Source organism: Rhamphochromis longiceps, linkage group LG10, assembly GCF_057381845.1.
Source record: "Rhamphochromis longiceps isolate RC_006_pf linkage group LG10, R_longiceps_female_GT1.1, whole genome shotgun sequence".
NCBI classification, from domain to species: Eukaryota; Metazoa; Chordata; class Actinopteri; order Cichliformes; family Cichlidae; genus Rhamphochromis; species Rhamphochromis longiceps.
In genome coordinates, this window is record NC_140566.1 from 32,397,787 (window position 1) to 32,419,519 (window position 21,733).

Below are 21,733 nucleotides of genomic sequence, written 5' to 3' on the forward strand. Positions count from 1 at the left end.
TGTAGTGTCGATGCATGTGTGTTCTAAGGTGCATTTAAAACCCAGGAGGGCATGGAGCTACCTGCCAGAGAGCAGCAGGTAAGCGCATGGTCCCTCCTGCTAGCCCTCAATGTCTACGTGTATTTAAAATTGAAAGGTGGGCGACGACGCCAGGGGTGAGGTGTACACCCTGATAGTAATTTGGATTCCGTGTATCGTGCCCACCCCCAAGATCCTATATGTATGTGTAATGAGAGTGTGAGTAATGTGAATGTCTAAGTTGTGGGATAAAATTGAGGCAGAGGCAGCCAGAAGGGGACGGGGGGGGGGGGGGGGGGGGTAGCCTCCTCTGCACCCTGGTGACATACCCCTACTCCAAGGCCCTGCATGTGTGGGTGGATGTGGTGGAGCGGCAAGCGCGTACGCTAAATTGGATACGATACAGAGAAGATTAGCATGGCCCCTGCGCAAGGATGACACGCAAATTCGTGGAGCGGGAAGAGGGAGGCAGCTGGAGATGGGGAGGGAAGGAAGGGAGGGGCAGGTAACCCCTCCCTGGGGCCAGCTCCCCCTGCAGAGAGTTCCTGAGGAGAGGAAAGCTCCTGCAAGATGTGACAACCTGCCCCACCAGTTGAAGAGCCCCCCAGGTGGCTCGACGCATCGGCGGCACCCTGCACCAGGGCTGGGCCCCGACACACCCACCCGCCCACAACCCCGGCAACACACCAACCAGGACCCAAGCCCCCGAGGCCCGGCCAGGGCCCCACCCCAGAGACGGAGCGCCCCCAGAACCTCACGCCCATCCCGGACCCACCCAGGGGCAGCCAGGCTACTAGGTCAGTAACCCACGTCCGTCAGCACAGACCCTCCCCTAGCCCCGCTGCACGCAGCCACGAGGAAACCGTCACCTAAGAGCCAACAGAGCCCCTAATTGGCCATGACCGCTACCCCGGGTTGAGCCCCCCCAAGGAAGATGCCCCCAGGGAACCCCCCGACGCCCTAAGCCTGTCCCTACCCCCACACCAATCACAACAGTGAAGGTGGGACCAAACTATGACCCCCCACCCCCACTAGGTGATGGAGCTGATCAAAGGAGAAAAAACCGAAAAAAAAGCCAAACCGAAATTGCTAAAAAACAAAAGTGCAGTTCTTTAAATGGCCACTTGAGGCTGACTTTAAAGGTGCATTGGTTGCTGTAGACTCCCATGATAAACCATTAGAGGAAAAACAAATATTTATTGCCTGGGATTTTTTTTTTAAAAAAGTCTCTATGACAAATATATTTTATAAAACTATTTCTTTGAAATTTTACACACGATGTGTGACGCATTATCAGGTGCATCATCATCGCTTGTGGTGTTGGCGTCTTTTGACAGTTTGCTTTTCAATTGCCTGACAATTAATAATTCAAGGTTCAAGGTTCAAGGTTCTTTATTTGTCACATGCATAGTTATACAAGTATAACACACAGTGAAATGTAGCCTGACACACTCCTCGACATGTGCAAAAAAATTTTTTTTGGGGGGGGGGAGAGGAAAAACATATATATATATATATATACTACGATATATATCGGCATCGGTGGGCAAGAGACGAAAACAGGGCGTTGTTGGAATGCTACTATGCAAGTAACCCCGGCGGAAGGGGCTACATGAATAGGATGAGGGACCTATGGATTCTTCGATACCCAACATCCACAATGACGGCGAAACAACTAGTAGCTCAGTGTTCCAACATTCGAAAGAAGGGACTGCTCTCACAGCTAGAGATTGACGAGGTACAACACAAATGCTACGGCAAGGAGGAGTCAGGACGCCAGGTCAGGGGGGAGATATCATCACCCCCACCCGAGATTGGGTACATAGCACTTGGGGCTATGTAAGTGCGATAGGAGAAGGATCGTTGAGTGCGAGAGGAACTGACCTGAAAAATAGGATCATGGCCAAGCTTGAAACCTGGATCCCGCGTAGCCGGTTACCAAGATTACGTGAAGTTCCCTCAGAAGGTCTGCTAGATGATGTTAATGCAGCACTACGGGCAATACCTACAACCACGATTACCGACACTAACAAGCTGATCTACAATACGGCAACAGTGATCAGTGAGATGCTTGGCTACAAGTTGAACAGCGACAAGGGGCAGTACCCTCCATGGAGAAGGAGGCTAGAGGGCAAGATCAAAGTAGCACGGAGGGAGGTTAGCCAACTAACGGAGTTGCAGAAAGGTGCGACAAATAAGGTGCCTAAGAAATACAGCAAGCTGTCCATACTGAGGCCTTGGAAACTGCCAAGCAAAGACTCACAGCCTTGGCCAGCCGCTTGAGGAGGTACACCAGAGAGATAGAAGGCAGGAGAATAAACCAGCTGTTCTCCACAGAACCAGCAAAGGTGTACTCTCAGTGGCAAGGGAACAATAAGAGAACAGCACCACCAAGGCTGGAGACGGAGCAATACTGGAAGAGCATATGGGAGAAGGATGCAACCCATAACGGCAATGCTCAGTGGCTAGAGGATCTGAGGGCTGACCACAGCGACCTCCCTGAACAGGGTCCAGTAACCATCACAGTGGCAGATATCCAAGAAAGGGTCTCCAGTATGAAGAGTTGGACAGCACCAGGGCCCGACATGGTTCACGCCTACTGGCTGAAGAAGCTGACTGCACTCCACGAGCGTCTGGCAGCACAAATGAACCAGCTGCTAGTTAACGAGAGACACCCGGAATGGCTAACTGAAGGCCGGACGGTCCTGATCCCCAAGGACCCCAAGAAGGGACCGGTCCCCTCCAACTACCGACCAATAACCTGCCTCAGTACTACATGGAAGCTCCTGTCAGGCATCATATCGGCTAAGATGAACAGGCACATGGGTCAATACATGAGCGGGACACAGAAAGGAATTGGCAAGAATACCAGAGGCGCAAAACACCAGCTACTGGTAGACAGAACAATCAGCCGAGACTGCAAGACCAGACTGACCAACCTGTGCACTGCCTGGATTGATTACAAGAAGGCCTATGACTCAATGCCCCACAGCTGGATACTGGAATGCCTAGAATTGTACAAAATCAATGGGACCCTAAGAGCCTTCATCAGGAACTCAATGGGGATGTGGCGTACAACACTAGAGGCCAACTCCAAGCCCATAGCACAAGTCACCATCAAGTGCGGGATCTACCAAGGAGATGCTCTGTCCCCACTGCTGTTCTGCATAGGCCTGAACCCCCTCAGTGAGATCATTAACAAGACTGGCTACGGATACCGACTACAGAACGGAGCAGTTGTCAGCCACCTCCTGTACATGGATGACATCAAGCTGTATGCCAAGAGTGAACGAGACATCGATTCACTGATCCACACTACCAGGCTATACAGCAATGACATTGGAATGTCGTTCGGACTGGAGAAGTGTAGTCGGATGGTAACAAAGAGAGGGAAGGTAGTCAGAACTGAGGGGATTGAACTACCAGAAGGCAACATTGCAGACATAGAGGACAGTTACAAGTACTTGGGGATCCCACAGGCGAATGGGAACCATGAAGAGGCCGCTAGAAAAGCTGCAACCACCAAGTACCTGCAGAGGGTCAGGCAAGTCCTGAGGAGTCAGCTGAATGGTAAGAACAAGATCCGGGCCATCAACACGTACGCCCTGCCCGTGATCAGGTACCCTGCTGGGGTAATAGGCTGGCCAAAGGAGGAGATAGAAGCCACTGACATAAAGACAAGAAAGCTCCTTACCATGCATGGAGGGTTTCACCCCAAATCCAGCACCCTGAGGCTGTACGCTAAGCGGAAGGAAGGGGGCCGGGGACTGGTGAGTGTCAGCACCACAGTCCAGGATGAGACAACGAACATCCAAGAATACATTAGGAAGATGGCCCCAACTGACCGAGTGCTCAGTGAATACCTCAGGCAGCAGAAACCCAAGAAAGAGGAGGGAGACGAGGAACCATCATGGAAGGACAGGCCCCTGCACGGTATGTACCACCGGCAGATAGAGGAGGTGGCTGATATCCAGAAATCCTACCAGTGGCTGGACAAAGCTGGACTGAAAGACAGCACAGAGGCACTAATCATGGCAGCACAAGAACAAGCTCTGAGCACAAGATCCATAGAGGCTGGGGTCTATCACACCAGGCAAGACCCCAGGTGCAGGCTGTGTAAAGATGCCCCAGAGACAATCCAGCACATAACAGCAGGGTGCAAGATGCTAGCAGGCAAGGCATACATGGAACGCCATAACCAAGTGGTCGGCATAGTGTACAGGAACATCTGTGCCGAGTATAACCTGGAAGTCCCGAGGTCAAAATGGGAGATGCCCCCAAGGGTGGTGGAGAATGACCGAGCTAAGATCCTGTGGGACTTCCAGATACAGACGGACAAAATGGTGGTGGCTAACCAACCGGACATAGTGGTGGTAGACAAACAGAAGAAGACGGCCGTAGTGATCGATGTAGCGGTTCCGAATGACAGCAATATCAGGAAGAAGGAACACGAGAAGCTGGAGAAATACCAAGGGCTCAGAGAAGAGCTCGAGAGGATGTGGAGGGTGAAGGTAACGGTGGTCCCCGTGGTAATCGGAGCACTAGGTGCGGTGACTCCCAAGCTAGGCGAGTGGCTCCAGCAGATCCCGGGAACAACATCGGAGATCTCTGTCCAGAAGAGCGCAGTCCTGGGAACAGCTAAGATACTGCGCAGGACCCTCAAGCTCCCAGGCCTCTGGTACACTGCAAAAACTCAAAATCTTACCAAGTATATTTGTCTTATTTCTAGTCAAAATTATCTCATTACACTTAAAATAAGACACAATCAGCTACAGGGCAACATTTCAGTAAGCTAAAGGAACTTGTTTCAAGACAGTGAATCTTGAAACTAGAGAAAAACTAGAGATTTTTCATTTGTTCCACTGGCAGATTTTTTCACTTAATATAAGATATTTTAGCTTAAAATAAGTGAAAAAATCTGCCAGTGGAACAAGTGAAAAATCTCTAGTTTTTCTCTAGTTTCAAGATTCACTGTCTTGAAACAAGTTCCTTTAGCTTACTGAAATGTTGCCCTGTAGCTGATTGTGTCTTATTTTAAGTGTAATGAGATAATTTTGACTAGAAATAAGACAAATATACTTGGTAAGATTTTGAGTTTTTGCAGTGTAGAGGACCCGAGCTTGAAAGATAAACCGCCCGCAGGGGCGTGCTGGGTGTTTTTATATATATATATATATATATATATATATATATATATATATATATATATATATATATATATATATATATATATATATATATGTAGTATATACATTGGGTGAATGTGCAGCAGTAGCAGCAAGCAGGTGAATTCTGTACATTAATATGAATAGACATCTGACTATTGAATAGACATATATAGACTATATGAATAGACATCTGACTATAATGTGGCTCATTCCCTGCTGAATTTTACTACAGACTATGCAAGAAGTACATTTCAATGCACACATAATCTTGTTGGATAGTTACATACTTCTGGTATTTTAATCATCATCATTGTATGCTATATTCAGTAGAAGCAATTGCAGGGAGGTTTTTGGTGCAGCATCCTGTTTGTGACTGATTTTACGTGGCAACAAGCAGGAACCTCACCCTTGTCAGGTGTTGAGGAATACACATTTCCCTCTACAAACCCAACAGAAAGCGTCCCTGACTGATCTGAAGGCCATATTTTTAAAAAAAAAATTTTTTTTGCCCAAGTTGGGTTGCATTAACTGATAGCCAATTAACCCAAATAACAATAATGATAATAATAAAGATGTCAAGGGCCTAAATGCTAAAGTAGAGGTTTCCAAACAAAGTTTCAAAAACAAATGAGTTGCATCCCATTGGCATCTTTTGTATGCAGTCTTTGTTTTTCATTCACTGTAGTTTTTTTCTTTTCAGTCACTGTAGTTCATTAAAATAGCAACTATGTTTCATAAGGACAATAAATTGCAGGCAAGCATTGCTGCCTGCAATTTATTGCTCCTGCATGAAAGACTACATTTACAGCACATAAAGAGAAGTTTTCCTCAGCTGCTCAGTTTTGGGTGACATTTGAGTCTTAAGCGCCATTTGAATCCAGTTAACCTCTAGTGGGATTTTGTGGTAGCTGATGATTTAAGTCATTGATCTGTATGTGATCTCGGCCTTGCCAAAATTACAGGATTTGGTCTGTGACAGAATTTCCACAGGAAAGTTATGTAACCTTTCACGGTTGTCATTTCTAATTTGATTGAGTAGTGAGTCTCATCCAGCATGAAGAAGAAGACTATAAAGACACTGGAGGGAAGATGAAAGTGAATGTCTCAACGCTGTTTCCTCTGTTTTACCCCACGTTTCTCTCTTTTTTTTCTCAAAAAAATCTGTTTTACATACTTTTTTCACCTGTCTTCACAAGCTGTGGGTAGTGACCAAAAGAATGAGATTGCCGAAACAAGTGGAGGAAATGAGCTTCCTCTGATGGGTGACTGGCCTATTGAAAAGCGGGCATACACTGTGTGATTTTTTTCAGTTGCGTTATTCAGCTCCTGCTCAAACTGTACGACTGAATTTCAGGGGTTAGACGTTCGTAGGTCACGATGCATGTTCTCACACTATACGGCCCAATGCTCTGATGTGACCTGAGTGCTCACCATGTCCATGACATGAAGTGATAACATGAAGGTTGTAGCACAAAATCTGTCTCTCGCTCTCCCTCTCTGTCTTACACACACACACACACACACACACACACACACACACACACACACAGACACACACACACACACACACACACACAATTTTCACAGTTGTTGCTGTTGTGATAATTTTAGGAGGCCACATCAAAAAGCCTCAGATGAGCTTGCCAAAGTTCTACAAGTTGGGCCTCCATCATTTGTGTCCAGATCACATGCTGCACTGCTAGTTGTGAGGTGTTAATCGCTTTTCATTACCCCATGTATACTACACGATGCACAACCCACACAATGGTTGCACAAGTGAAAAATGGTCTCAAAATGGGCCAAAAATTGTACAGTTTATGCTCAGCTTTAGAGATAGGGTGAGAAGTTCAGCCATTCTTGAAGGGCTCAGAGTAGAGCTGCTGCTCCTCCACATCAAAAGGAACCAGTTGAGGTGGTTCGCACATCTGACAAGGATGCCTCCTGGGTGCTTCCTGGATAAGGTTTTCCGGGCATGTCCCACTAGGAGGAGGCCCCGGGGGAGATCCAGGACATGCTGGAGAGATTATATCTCTCTGCAGGCCCCGGACAAGCTGGAGGAGGTGGCTGGGGAGAAAGAGGTCTGGGCTTCTCTGCTTAGGCTGCTGCCCCACGACTGGCCCTGGATAAGCGGAAGAAGATATTGAACCACCAACCTTCCAATAAGTAGATGACTTGTTCTACCTCCTGAGGTCATATCTGACAAGGATAGGCAAAGGAAGGAAGGAAGGTAGGAAGGATGGATGGATGGATGGATACTTTTGTTTTCACAAGCCATATCTGACCCACAGTTGGTAAAATGAAGGAGGACAGAAAACATTTTTACCAGTAAAAAAAACCCCCAAAAATACCACAGAGGCTGTGTTTGTTAAAATACACCTTCCTCTTATGAGATTTAAAGTACAGAAGGACCAGAGAACAGGAACACATTAAACAAATTGGGCTGCAGTTGTCTTTTTATATTTATATATTTTTATATTTGTATAAAAAAAACATTACAGTATACTGCGGCTTGGCAGCGTGTTTTTAATTCTATTTCATGCACATTGCATCCATCAGCTTATATTTTTATAGTTTATATATCCTATTAGATTAGGCAAGGCAAGGCAAGGCAAGTTTATTTGTATAGCACAATTCAACAACAAGGTGATTCTAAGTGCTTTACAGAGACATTAGAAACAAGAACAAATAAAAAGCATGATTTAAAATTGATTAAAACAAGCAAATAAACTAACTAACTAATTAACAAACAAACAAACAAACAAACAAACAACAGTATATAAAATCAAAACAGATAAAATCAGAACAGTAGATAAAATCAGTAGTTAAATGTAAGTTTTGAAATTTAAGCTTAAAGTGTGGATTTGGTGCTTTATTCAAATGCAGCTGAGAACAGGTGAGTCTTCAACCTGGATTTAAATAAACTGAGTGTTTCAGCTGATCTGAGGCTTTCTGGGAGTTTGTTCCAGATATAAGGAGCATAAAAGCTGAATGCAGCTTCTCCGTGTCTGGTTCTGACTCTGGGAACTGATAAAAGACCGGATCCAGATGACCTGAGGGATCTGGATGGTTCATACTGGGTCAGGAGGTCATTGATGTATTTTGGTCCTAAACCATTCAGAGCTTTATAGGCCAGCATCAGAACTTTAAAGTCTATCCTCTGACGGACAGGCAGCCAGTGTAAGGACCTCAGAGCTGGACTGATGTGGTCCACTTTTTTGGTCTTAGTGAGGACTCGAGCAGCAGAGTTCTGAATGAGCTGTAGTTGTCTGACTGATTTTTTAGGTAGACCTGTAAAGATGCTGTTACAGTAATCAAGCCTACTAAAGATGAATGCTAGGTCTGCATCCATCACTACACCCAAATTTCTCGCCTGGTTTGTGGTTTTTAGATGTATAGATTGAAGTTCTCTGGTGACCTGTAATCGTTTTTCTTTGGCGCCAAAGACTATTACCTCAGTTTTGTTTTTGTTTAGCTGGAGAAAATTGTGGCACAACCAGTCATTGATTTCCTCAATGCATTTACCAAGAGCCTGTACAGGGCCTCGGTCTCCTGGTGACATTGTGATATATATTTGTGTGTCATCTGCATAGCTGTGATAGTTTATTTTGTTGTTGTTTATAATCTGTGCCAGTGGGAGCATGTAGATGTTAAACAGAAGGGGTCCCAAGATGGAACCTTGGGGAACTCCACATGTGATACTTGTCTGCTCAGATGTGAAGTTACCTATTGATACAAAGTATTTCCTGTTTTCTACGTATGTTTTGAACCAGTTTAGTACAGTTCCTGAAAGACCTGTCCAGTTCTCCAGTCGTTTGAGTAATATGTTGTGGTCAACTGTATCAAATGCTGCACTGAGATCCAGTAAAACTAGGACTGACATTTTTCCACTGTCTGTATTCAGACATATGTCATTAAACACTTTGGTCAGAGCGGTTTCAGTGCTGTGGTTCTGTTTAAAACCTGACTGGAAGGCATCGTAGCAATTATTCTGTTTTAAGAAGTAACTGAGCTGTTGAGAAACTGCTTTTTCAATGATCTTACTTAAAAACGGGAGATTTGAGATCGGCCTGTAGTTGTTCATTTGTGTCTTGTCAAGATTGTCCTTTTTCAGTATAGGTTTGATTACAGCAGTTTTTAGTGATTCTGGAAACACACCTGATAATAAAGAAAAGTTGACGATCTGTAACAGGTCTGACTCTAAAGTCTTTGAGACCTTTTTGAAAAAACTTGTTGGCAGGACATCTAAACAGCAGGAGGAGGAGTTCAGTTGACCTAAGATGTCCTCCAGGTCTTTGCTGTTAATAGGTTGAAACTGTTTCATGGTGTTTAAACAGTTTTTTGGTGGACACAGTACATATCCTGGATCTGCTGTTGATGTACCAATTGCTTGTCTAATTTTTTGGATTTTTTCAGTGAAGAATTTGGCAAAGTCATTGCAGGCCATGGTCGAATGAAGTTCAGCTGCCACTGACACAGGAGGGTTTGTTAGCCTGTCAACTGTAGAAAATAAGACCCGAGCATTATGGCTGTTTTTAGTGATGATGTCAGAGAAGTAGGACCTCCTTGCATTCCTCAGTTGTAAATTATAATTGTGAAGTTTCTCTTTATAAATGTCATAATGAACCTGGAGGTTTGTTTTTCTCCATCTGCGCTCAGCTTTCCTACACTCTCTTTTTTCATTTTTCACCAGTGTGGAGTTTCTCCATGGAGACTTTTTCCTTCCAGAGATAACCTTCACCTTAATGGGAGCAATAGTGTCCATTACATTTAACATGTTAGCATTGAAGCTATTGACGAGCTCATTGACTGACCCTCTGGGCAGGTCAGGTGTTAATGGGAAGACCTGGTTAAAAATTGCACTACTGTGTTCAGTTATACACCGTTTTGTGATCACTGTTGTTGATATATTTGTGTGGGCTGAGATTTTACTTTCAAAGAAAACACAGTAATGATCAGACAGGCCCACATCAGACACAGTAACCTTTGAAATGCTCAGGCCTTTGGAGATCAGTAGGTCAAGAGTGTGTCCTCTATTATGTGTGGCCTCTGTTACATGCTGAGTCAGCCCAAAGTTGCCCAGAGTGTTACTCAGGTCTTTAGTCCCTTTGTCCTGAGGGTTGTCCACATGAATGTTAAAATCCCCAGCAATAATTACACAGTCAAAATCAACACAGATCACAGACAGCAGTTCACTGAGGTCATTAAAAAAGTCTGTGCAGTATTTGGGAGGCCTGTAAACATTAAGAAACACAACTTTGGATGGGGCCTTCAGCTGTAAAGCCACATATTCAAAAGACTGAAAAATTCCAGGAGATAGCTGCTTACATTGAAATGATTCATTAAATAAGACAGCAACCCCTCCTCCTCTCCTGCTCGCCCTGACCTCACTGATAAAACTGTAGTTAGGAGGGGTTGTCTCGATGAGAACAGCTCCACTGTTACTTTGGTCCAACCAAGTTTCAGTTAAAAACATAAAATCAAGGCTGTGCTCAGTGATTAAATCATTAATTAAAAATGTTTTCCCAGCTAGAGATCTAATGTTTAATAAAGCCAACTTAAGTGTTTTAGAGGTATTACTTGTCCCCTCGTGTTTGGGAGCAGTCTGTGGCACACAAGGTATGTTTACTATGTTTAAAGATCTTTTAGATTAGTGTATCTTTGTGAAATTGTGGGATTCCAACAATGCAGAGTGTTTGACCTTCAGAGATATAAACATTTCACACACATTATGTCTTTTTACATAGATTTCATACCTATACTATTTATTTGTTTCACTCTATTCAGTTAGAGTCTAGAACCGTGTTTCATGACCTGCAAAACAAATGAATAGGTGGTTACTTTTGACAAAGTTGTAGCACAAATATAAAACATGAGGGCACACACTGTTGACAAAACAAGCTCTCTTTTCTATAGTAGGTGTGTGTATGCATGTGTGTTAGGTCATTAATACAGCTATCGAACCACAATGTTTCAAATGATGAATGCTGCCTCTTGTGCCATGTGTGTAAAATTTTTGTGTCTGCCTTTGGAATTGACAGTGCTGTTTTTACTCGAGCCCAACAGTGATTAGCCGAGCATTACTGCTGGCGCTGTTCTCCGGGAGACAAAAGCAGATAAATGTAGGCAATTATTTCTGCTTCAGCAGCTTTAGCTAAAGTACCATCTCACCTTTCTGTAAGCGAGAAACTGAAATCCTACCTGGGGAAAATTAAAGATGATCCATTCGCTCGCTCCCTCTCTTTCCCTCCCCGGCTTGTAAAATATAACAACTGCAATGCACACTATCTGCAGGGATTCGATAAGGTTGTTGAGTGATACAAGTGATTCAAAAACTGCTTCTTTTGGGTAATGAGTCATCAGCTTTACTACCTCACTGTCTCCAGTCTGCAAAGTGCATCCTATTGTCAGCTGTTTACGATGTCTGCAGGCAAGCCAGTCTCACATTAAGATGTGTAATAGCTACATTAGTCCACAGGGTAAAACATATTAGTTCTATAATTGTTGCATTCCTGCAGTTTTTTTAATTGTCATTGTTACTTCACTACATCAACTTTTTAGTGACTGCCAAGATTATTTTGCTTTATAGATGGAAAGAGTCAACATTTCTCCAAACCCTGAATTGGACAAGCAGTCAAGAAAATAGTTCTCATTTATAATGTAATCGTTCTAATATAGAACTATTATTTATTTATTTATTTATTTATTTTCACTGTTCATTTTAAAACCTGCTCTTTCGTTAGATTTAAGCACCAAAAAGCAAGATAGCTTACATAATAATAATAGTAAATAAAAGCTATTGACAATTAAGCTATTACAAATTTAGGTGCAACTGGAGCTCATCTGCCAGCTCAGCTTGAAATCGATCGAATCAATACTTTCAGCAAACCTCCTTAAAAACAGACAAATGTACAAAGACACAGTAGCACGTATTGGCAGCAGGTATTACATTTGTTATATTTATCTACGTTTTTATTGCCATCTGGTTAGCTAATGTTTGCCTTGCCTGTAACAGTCAGTCACAGTGCTATTCCTTTTCTACCCCTTTATGCATCATAGTTGTTAGACTAGTTGTGTGTTTATAGCGTCAAACTTTAAATCACTGTTAAAATGCACATCATGACAATGTCAATACTGCATTTCACTGCATCTTTGCATTCTGCTAATCAGCATTTCACTGCAATGACATGAATTTGAATCAAATCTAGCTTTCATGTCAGAAGCAAAATCCATTGTATTTTATACATGTACAGTACAGAAAATGTCAAAGGCAAAGCTATTCAGTTTCTTGTGTGAGTGTATGTAAATGGGCAGAGGAATTTATTTCTCTTGCAATGGAGGGCCACCTAAAATCTTGCCTAGGGCACCAAAGTGGTTAGAAGCAGGACTGATGTAGGATATAGATGTAGGAGGACATCAAGCACCCATGAGTGCCTTGAAAACTGCCACTATTCCATTCCATTCTGTCCATTCAATCAAACTCTATTGGTCTATTAACCATGTACTAACTCTGTTGCCATTTCAGACCTGCCACTCCCACCTCTCTGCTTTCCCTCCAGTATGATCACCTTTGGGCTTTTAAACCATCTCCAAATCCTGGAGTTTGATTTTGTCTCATCCTTCAGCCCTGGTGGTTTTTTAGGCCCAATTTCCTGAATCATCAGAAAAAAAAGGTATCCTCTGAGCTTTACTCCTTAAAAAACATAGAACAGCACATATAAATATACAAAAGGCAATAAAAAACAAGAGACACAAGTAGTGAGACTGTTCATTAATCAGCAGATGCTATAATGATCCATTGACTGTTAGCTTATTTTCAAGCAAAGGTGCAAAGCAATAATTATCACGTAAGGTGCCTGGCTCCTTGAACCAGGGTTATCAGGGGTTTTTCTCATATTTCTCTCTTCTTCAAGTCTTGAATGAAGAGTAGATAGAACTGAAACAAACATTTATTTTTAGGTCCATTCTGCTACTGATACATACTTTAGGTTTCTGAATATTAAACTTGTTTCTGCCTTTCATAGTGTGTAACTTGAAGGCCCTGAGCACTTTCTCGCACACTGAAAACACTGGGATGATAAAAAAAATTTGAACATTACCTAATAAGACTGATTCAGGACAGACAGTTATTCTAAACTTTTCTAGCAGTCCTTCACAAACAGGGAACAGTCTGTCTATTCTCTCCATCTGTCAGCTGCTGCTGGCTCTTCCTCCTCCTCTTCCTCACACACTGCTGAGTTTTCCTGGTGGATCATCAGGGGTGCAAAGCCTCACAGATGATGTGCAGCAGTGGGTCCCTCAGTCTGTCCTCACTCTGGACACTTGCAGTTGTCACACATGGAAATCAAATGTGTGATAAGCTGCAGGATTAAAACACAAGTGTAACTTATAAACACATGTTCATACTTTTATTACACAATCAGAGAGAAAGAAACAGAGAGAGAGTGCAGGACAGACAGGTGACAGTCTCAGGTGTACACACTGCTACAAAACAGCACAAGAGAAGGAGGATTTAGTGTTTGTGTTATTACGAGTGCTAAACAAGAAGAGTTCCCAGATGGTACAGTGGACACATGTGACTCCTGTGATTAAAGCATCTTTCTTTCAGCTTAACGAGTGAACCGTCAGCTCGTTCAAACACACGTTAAAGTCCGTTTGGCTCGACACCACCGAACAGAGGCAGCAATACAACATAGCTAACATTAACAGTTTGGGGAAATTTGGGGAAATCGACGGTGCATTTGGCGACCACATTTGGAGTACACTTCGGATTGGGGGGGTGTCTAAACTCATAGGCTGCATCCTCCTGAGGCCGCATTTGTAGGCCGATTACGTCACAGTGACGCGACGAAGGCTGTCCAAATTCGTAGATGTCATGGTCCTGGGCCATGTTGGCCCAATATTCTTAGTTTGTGTGTTTTGTATTTTGTTCCCTATTTATGCCTTGGTTCCTAGGTTATTTAGTTAAGATGTTCCTTATTTGGTTACCTCCTGTGTGCCCCTGTGTATCTGTGAGCCCTCGTCTCTCCTTGTGTTTTATTCCATGTTTCCCCCAGCCTGTTATGTCTGTGTTCTCCCCGTGCTCTCTCTCCTCCTGTCTGAACCTCTGTGTACTTCCTGTTTTACTTTGACAGTCTCTCGTCAGTATGCGTCATGTTGTGTTCACCCCGCCCTGTCTCGTTACGATTATCTGTGTCAGCTGTGTTCCCCATGTGCTCCCACTTCCCTCGTTAACCCTCTGTGTATTTATGTGCATGTCTCCATCAGGTCAGTGTCGCGTCGTCAATGTCTTCTCCCCGAACCTGTGTGTCTTTCTGTGTTCCCATGGTTTTCTGTTAGCATTCCCAGTTTAGTTCTGTTCCTTTGTGAAACCTGCAATAAAGCAGTGATTTTGAGTTCAGTTCCTGCCTCCGTGAGTTTTGCGTTTGGGTCCTCATCTGCCTCCACACAGCCGGTTCATGACAGTAGACTCCTCCGAATACAACTGACAAATGCGTCCTCCTTTTCCCCGAATTTGAAGGATGGGTCGGGCGTGTGCTTCATGGCCCACCATATCCCAGAATTCATAGCGCGGCTCAGCCAATTCCAGTTTTCAACAATGCAACAGCTCCTAAGTTTTTAATATTATTCTTATTACTTTTTCTGGGGTCGTGTCCAAATTCATGGGTTGCAGGACCCGGCCTTCACAGTCTACGTGGGCCATGTTAAGTCAAATTGTTGAATGTTGTCATTGTGTTTCTTAAATTTGTAAAGTCTTAGTTCAAGCAGTATAGGATCAAAGACATTCCTTTGATCCTTTTTTATTGTAAGCGTCCTGCTTTTATGATCCTTTTGGTGAGCAGGAGGCCACACACACACACACACACACACACACACACACACACACACACACACACACACACACACACACACACACACACACACACACAGTGCCTTGTCTTTTGTAACCAAGGGGGTTCTACAATGGGAGGTGCTTGTGTTGTATTGTGTAAACTGTAACTGGGAATAAATAGCTGCCTTCCCTCGCTAGCAAGTAAAAGACCAGTTAAAGATGTTCTGTCTTGTTTTGTCCTTCACGAGAATAAGTTAAAAAAAAAGCACCCCTCGGACAGCCAAACCCATCTGTTCTCTGATTGGATTGTTACATTTGTGATTGACATGACATTGACCAATCAGATGAAAGGAAGAAAAATAGAGTCAAAATTCGTACTTGTAAATTGCAGAGGTTTTTTTTTGGCTAAGTCCACACACAAATCTTTTTTACACATACAAATCCTGATTTACAAGTACAAAATATTTATGACTACAGTTTGAGCCCATAGAAGCCACGTTAATGACAACGTGTACAACCATTGGAGATGTGAGCAGGACAGACGGAAAAAGTGTGGACTATACCACAAATTAAGAACACTAACAGTTTGTTTTCTTCCTGAATACTATCGTTGTTTATATTTACTACAGGAAGAAATGGTAAAAACTGTGTTTTATAAGGAAAACGCTCAAAAGCACTCATTGTCTGTGAGCAAAAACAACACCCCCAAAAACAACTAGGAAGGGGGAGGTTTTAGGAGTGACGGAGGTGTTTTGAGATGTGAGAGATTTGCAACGTTTAGTGCAAATCTTGTGTAGTTAGTGTGTAGTGTAGTCAGTAGTTTTGTTGTGTGTGTCAGAACAAAGAGGCGACTGCTGAATGTTACAGGTGTTACAGGAGTGATACATCTCCTGCTGTCAGGCCTGCAGGTATCAGGCTGTTGTTCTCCTTTATCTCATAGTGGACAGAAATTATTTTTTGGAGTGGCACAAATAATTTGTGTGGCATCAGATTTGATGCAGAACAGCTGATTGTTCTGTAAATAGTTTGAAATGTTTATTTTAAAAAAGTCTTGGCAGCATTTTTAGGTAAACAGCTGCAAAAAACTTTGTTTGCAAAACTTTTTTGAAGAAGTAACAATTTATTAATTGCCCAACATTGGTCATTATATACTGTATTTTACAGACAGAGAGTTACAGGACTATCTCCCAGACCACAGACTCATACTCATAATACAAGTCAGAGCAAAATAAATAAATAAATAAAGTTGTGTTTTCAAAATTGGAGTTAAAGTTACTTTTACTTCCAATAGTGTTAACATACTGCACAGGTCATGAACAAGATTTTTTTTTTAAATTTTCATTGTAGCAGTTAATTAAAAGTAGTCTAACATAAATGTAAATGCTGTAATTTAATTATTTTAATAAAACATGTAACTTGGATGGATTCGATGCTGGCGTGACCACAGTGCTCACGTCTGCTGTCGCTCACAGTGGTCCAAGGGACCGCTCAGGGAGTTTGTGTGTTTGCTCAATGTTAGCCTGATTTTGTTCAGCTGTGTTCCCTGGTGTGTCCTCTTGCCCTAATTACCTGGTGTGTATATTTTGTCTGAGTTTCCCTTTATCCTCTGTCACACGTTGGTTGTGTTCGCCCTTGCAGTATGGTTTAACTGAACATCATTGATTTGGTTTTTCCAAGTTTTCTGGCTCACATTAGTTTACCACCTAGTTTAAGTTAAATAAAACCACTTTTAGTTTACCCCTTGTGTTTCCAAGTCTTGTGGCTCCAACTCGGTCAGTCAGACTGTTGGTTAACCGTCAACACAATGGCATTTCTACACAAGTCAAACCCAAAGCAACATTATAAGTTAAAATTTGAGCAGCATATGAGTTTTGATTATTTAAAAATAATTAAATATATACAGCACCTGAGTCAGCAGGATTTGAAGAACTGATAATATTTGCTTTAAACAAAATGTATTTCATCCATGTAAACACAACTAATGAATGTCAGTGGTGCTATTGTAAATATTGTTTTACTGTTTGTTGTAGGCACATTAAAGGGGGGAAAAAAAAAGAAAGATTGAATTTAATCATTAATATTGCCTACATGACCAGAGCAAAATTCCCAGACTAAAACTGTCTTGCTGCCTTTGCTTTTTTTCTATCAGTGATAAAGAGGCTGGATGGAATACTCCATACACAATTTATGAAAGTGCCCTTTCTTAATGCCGTGAAAGGTCAAGAAGTGGTAATTCACTAGAGAAATTACCGTTGCACATGGCAAGACTGGCGAAATAATATCAGGCACTACTGGTATGCTGAGTGGAAGAGTAGAACTGAAGCAGAATTGTTTTATGGTTCCACTTTACTATTCTCATCTGATGCTTTCTATATAATTGCACAGCTTCCCCAGCGAAATCTGCACAGTGCAGCAATCTATCATGTGGGGAAGCTCAGAAGACATTAGGAAGAAGAATCTCTCCACAGAGGAAGCCATAAAACCTATACATACTTTAAAATACACTATTTCGTTTGAAACTATCTGTCCTGTACACCGGAACAAGGAGGGAAGGGACAAAGTCATCCACAAGATCTTAAACTCAAACAAGTGCAAAGAAATATACTGTGTGTGTGGAAAAAGTCTATAACCATTTGCAAATGAGATTTCCAAAACTGTCTTGATGACGTGCAACAATGAAATACAGCCAGAATAATTGACAAATTATTTAAACAGATTTAATAGAAAATGGTAAAAAGACAACATGTCACATTTTGAAGCATGAATTGTATTTATATTATTTTAAAACAGTGATTTTGAACTTGATCCAAAGCTTTCAAAAAGGTTGGGGCAGGTGTATGATTTCAACGGGATTGCATCACCGCTTTTTTCACTCTGTAAGAGTTGAAGGCTGAATGTTTTCCTATTCTGGCCTGATATAAGGCAGGTCAGTTTATCACTTGGTACCATGCTGCTGGTATACATGCAGAATGCAATGAAGTACTGTTGTCATGCTGTAACAAGCAAAAGTTATTTCTGTAAAAACCTTCTACAGAGTTCTAGTGTTGTTGTCCACTCCAGTCAGTATTGCATTTTTCTACGTGTTTTACTTTTTAATTCTATTTCATTGCTATCTTTAAAAAGTGATTCTAATTTCAGGTTCATGATATTTAAAACGCCATCATCTGTATAAGCTTCCCATATGAGTCGCTAAGTACGATATCAACACTTACACTAGTTTGAAAAATGCAGGAACTTGGAACTACCAAAATGCAATAAAAGGGGTAAAAGTGCTGTTCTCAGTGTGCGAGCTGTTAATTTTCTGGCCCAGTACCTGCCCCATTATTTGGCGTGGATGTGCGTGTAATGTAATGGCGCGTAAAGTGCTTTTTTTTCCCCACTCATATGTGCGTCTTTGGAATCAGAGCAGATGGATCAAGTTCTCCATGTTATGTAATGTAACATATACCTCTAATACCCTCATAGATGCTAGTTTTTGAACTGTGAGTTGATATCAAGTCAGGTCATTGGACAGACCACAGATCAGTTTTCTACTTCGTTTTAGTTCATCTTTAAGTTGTTTGCACTTTTTTCCCTTAAATGCATCATTGAGTTTTAACTTATATTTGTGGATCTTCTGCCACTGGTTTTCAAAAGCAACTTCTGCCAGTTATTTTCAAAAGCAGTTTTGAAAACCATGCTGTGATTTCGTGGAGGCCGTGGTGTCCCAAAGATTGCAGCTGTTTGATATCAGGTTTCAGCCTCATGTTCTGTGTACAGAGATTTCCCCAGATTTTCTTAATCTTAATGAAACCCCACAGGCCTGCTGTGCCAGGGAAGAGGATCTTAAACTATTGCTCAAAAAGCAGTGGATGAGGGGTGTTATCAGTGGCGCCACTACCAGGTGCTGAGAGTTATTGCAAAGGCTATCAGAACAAGGGTCTTTTTCCAGCAATGCTGCTTTTATCAAGGCTGGGGAGAAGATGCAACAAGACACAAACCCTACAGAGGTTTCTGGGAACAGCACAGGACTGACAGCTTAAGGTCGACCTGAGGACATCATAGCAAGGCTACCCTCAGGCCTGACATGGTTCTAATGTCAAACTTCCAGGCAGGTGGTCCTGGTGGAAGTGAGTGCCCCCTGGGAAAACTGGATGGGAGAAGCGCTTGAGGAGAAAGTGGCCAATTACGAGATGGAAGACCAATTGTTACCCCACTGATTTTGGTTGCTGAGGTTTTTCCAACCTGTCACTCTACCAGGCCCTCAAGTTGCTGAGGATCAGAGGAATATATAGCAACTTGAGGGATCCATCAGGTACATCACTTATATAGCTGGGGAGGCATCAAGCTGAACATGAGACAAAGAAGCTAGTGACTCATCGCCCTAAGCTGGCTCACCTGACCAGGTGTGTGATGTTGAAAAGACCGAAAACACCTGATAACTCATAGGGTATGTCACTGATGACGTGCGTAAAATCAATTTCACTTACATGCATTCACGAATGAATATGACCGTTGTACAGAAGCAAATTGATGGAAAGTTCAATAAAGTGGCCTACAACATTAAATTATGCCACAACTCTTTGATTGCACTGAATTCTATAAAAAAAAAAAACAAATTTGTTGCTTTAACGGATTCATTTAGGCACTAAAAATCTTCCAGCTGGACTTTTTGTTTTATTAAAACATTATCACTTTTGTTCAGTGGCGTGTGCCAGCCAAATTAAACATTTTCCATGCAGGGATCCTTCTGTGTTGACAATAATGGAGTCTGCTCTCTTTGTGTTAAAATAATTATCTGCTATGTGTGTTTCCTCAGGCTCATGGTGTAACTAGCAGACAAAAAAAAGATGAGATTGTTTCCTTCCTAGAGCTTCTCCTGGACCGGTGCCCTCTATATTCTCTGATCCCTCATCACTTACATCCCTTACATCACATTAAGTCTCTCAGTGTTTGTTTATATACCCTTATTTATAGCTCTGGCTGTAGTTCTCCTACCTTCTTTGGAAAAATCACAGGTGCTGCCAGGCAGTCATATATCTGTCTCTCCTAGTAGCTTCTGTTCAATGCCAGCTGTGGGATCAGAGGAGAGATCATCAACTGCAGCTTCTATTATTCCCATTCTCACACTTCTGTTGCCTGTAGTTGTTTTTTGGGGCTCTCCTGTGAGCCACTTCTGGACTCCAACCCAGTCATAAAGTGGTTCTCTCACCATGCAGTGTTGTCCAATGTTTATGTGTTTCTATATTAATGTATTCCAGTATTTCCAGCTTCTTTTTTTCCAGAATAATTTTGGTTCGCCCAGTCTTTGTTTTACATCATTGTGTGTTTGAATCATCTCTTTTCCATCTTTTTTTATGTTGTCTCACTGATTCATTAAAAAAATGCATTATCAGAATGTGTAACCTTTTTATTCCACATCATTATTTCTAGTAAGGCGAGTACTTTTGCAAAGAAACTTCTGCCTCCTGCTGCCAGTCATTCCCACATTTACAAACCTGCGTAAAAGGAGACAAACTCCTGTCACTTGGCCTGCCCAGCTCTTATTTCCCTCTCAGCATGCGTTCATGTACCTGTCATTTGTCTGTCTTAGAAATAATCTTTTCTTGTTTTCACACTTCCACCTTTGTCATCTACAGCCAAGTACACCTTGTTCTTGTAGATGGGGGAGAGCCGGTCTTTAGACCCTATCCTAAAAGTGAATGTAAATGGTAGAATAGGTGATGGGGGGAAAAAAACAAATGTGTGAAGCTTGACGAATCTTCGACAAGTCCCAGGAATCCAGTGATTTAGTCCTTTGCTCTGGCGCTATGTTTTCTGGTCTAGGTGCAGGCCCACTGAGGGGATGATGATATTTTTTGAGCTAGTGGGTATTTGAGTTAACTGAATCCGCTTTCTGGTGTCATGGCTGATCACTGAAATGATAGTGTGCATTGGTTTTGGCTCAGTGTACATATATTAATAACAGCTTCAAATCAGAACCTGACTTTTCAGCTAAAGAGTCTAAAGCTAGCCCCCTTATGGAGTGACAGGTGGAACCTCTGACATTGAGGATCAGGGCTGGTTCCTGTCTACTATAGTCAACCAGAACAAAAATAGGTGGGCAGGGCTCACACTGATTCTTTAAAAGAATAACATGACTAATATACACACTGAGAGGCAGTCTCTTTAAACCCTCCGAACAAAACCTTTCCAGCCTTTTGTGTCCAAATTCTTGCAAATACTGCTTTCATCAATGCTACTACAGCTGCAGTAAAAGCAAGGTGATAGTCAATGTTTAAATTTTATATTCACCCTCCAGTTCGCATAGAAACATAAGCATCTCTCCATGAGGGAAAATCAAGGTTCTCGTTAGAAAAGCTCATTTCCATATTGCTACACAAAAAACATTGCTTACATAAAAGTACATGAGAATGTAATGAATAACAGTTCAGCGCCATAATGCACATTTAATTGACACAAAGGGTTTCCTCTCAGTGGCTTCAGCACAGTCATAAAAAATGTAAATGAGGAAAAATCTCTGACTGATTTTTAAAGAACTCGTTTGTTTTTCTGACCACAACAGTAATGATCTACTGTTTCATGAGAAATGTTAACCCAGTGAGAGAGAGCACTGCAACACATCTTACAGCAACACAACTGCTACACAGGTAGACTGGTTCTACACAGACTGCACAGAGGAGAGTGAAAAATGAACGATCTGACTCAGCTGCTGGAGTTACAGCAGGTTAGATGTTTA

At 42.2% G+C, this 21,733-nt stretch overlaps 1 pseudogene; it reads left to right on the forward strand.

Moving 5' to 3' along the window:
* The first annotated feature begins 380 nt into the window (after positions 1–380).
* Positions 381–470, forward strand: LOC146661227 (U6 spliceosomal RNA; annotated as a pseudogene).
* Positions 471–21,733: the final 21,263 nt, after the last annotated feature.